This window comes from Branchiostoma floridae, chromosome 9 (assembly GCF_000003815.2).
Source record: "Branchiostoma floridae strain S238N-H82 chromosome 9, Bfl_VNyyK, whole genome shotgun sequence".
In the NCBI taxonomy this organism is placed as follows: Eukaryota; Metazoa; Chordata; class Leptocardii; order Amphioxiformes; family Branchiostomatidae; genus Branchiostoma; species Branchiostoma floridae.
The window spans coordinates 22,853,326-22,854,855 of NC_049987.1; positions in this window are offsets into that span (position 1 = coordinate 22,853,326).

Below are 1,530 nucleotides of genomic sequence, written 5' to 3' on the forward strand. Positions count from 1 at the left end.
AACACTGCACATACATGTACAGTGTAGCATTTGAAATTGAAGCTCTTTACGACAAGCCCAGGGAACAAGTGAGTTACAGCCTAGGGACTGCCACCCTTCTGGTAGTGCACAATCGCAAAGCTCAGTCATACAGTAGACACATACTGGGACACTTTTCTATTGTGATTTTAATGTGTGACTGAAGGACACACATGTGAAACCCAATGGAAAGCATAGCTAATGTCCATGACCAATTGCTCCACCCACAGACACACAAGGTCCTGCCAGTCTGTTGTCTGCTATGCTCTCCTCCTAGGAGTGATTGATTACCGTGAAACTCATGAGAAACACATTGGAATCACAGTTTCTAATTGACCATAAGGAAAGCTTTCGGATATATATCCTCCAAAGCAAACATTAGGAACCCTCTGACTAGGGAAAAAAGGGAAGATACACACTGGGAGTATCTCCTCTTCTGCATGGTGTGTTTCTCCTGTGTTTCCCCAGAGTTTCTACTATTGACCTGAGCTTTGGAAGGGTGTAACAGCCAGAATCAAACTCACAGCTTCTAGTTCCAGAAGAAGGTCCTGAAACCACTGGACTATACAACCATAATGCTATGCTACAGGTGAAAGATATGATACTATCAGTAAGTTAAATCTTATATTCAGTGACAGCCACTCTCAGTTGATTCACGGTGAGACTTTAATGTCCAGAATGATGGTACTTAACTTAAAACAAAATGCAAACTTTGACTCCACATATGTTAGACCACATGTTTCCTTTTGTACTCAAGACTTTTTAAACTTTAAAGTAAAAAATTCAACAAGCGTTCAAAATTAAAACGAGGGCGTTGCGAGGAAAAATTTTCATCTTTAAGCTACCTATTAGTAATTATTGACTCGCCACAACTGAGTACCAAGATACAGTCCTCGAACTTTTTTAAGTTGATATTTTAATTCAACATCATTTTGCAGACTAAATAAAACCGAGAACTGAAATCCATGTGGCCTTAAGTATACATTGAACATAGGTGTGAATTCAGCACTTGACAATGTGTAAACAGCATGGAATGTACAGCTGAGCTAGTGCTACATAATATTGTACTGGGTCTGAATTTTAAACAAGCTGGGCTAACTAAAGGTAAATCTGGAACAAAAACAGTTTTCCCCCTGTATACAGGTAGATAAATGTAATTTAGCACAAAATGTTCAACATCTGACACAAACCACTGGAATAATACAATGTAATACCAGGTGCCCCCCTCCCCACCTTTTTACAAGGTGACCTTTCCCCATTCTTTATTCCACTCTTGTCAAACGGCCTGAGAAGACAGTACCAATAGTAGGATTAAATGCATGTAGCCTCTTAAATAGAATACTAAGTATGAGGCTACTGAATTGTAAGAACACTTTTTTTCGCTAACTTCAGACTCTTGGATAGATATACATATATTTAATATATAATTTAAATTCATTGGCCAACAGCTCATTGTTTCTATATATCAATGACTCTGATTGGTCAATCGTGCCTTCACCTCACATTCTCATT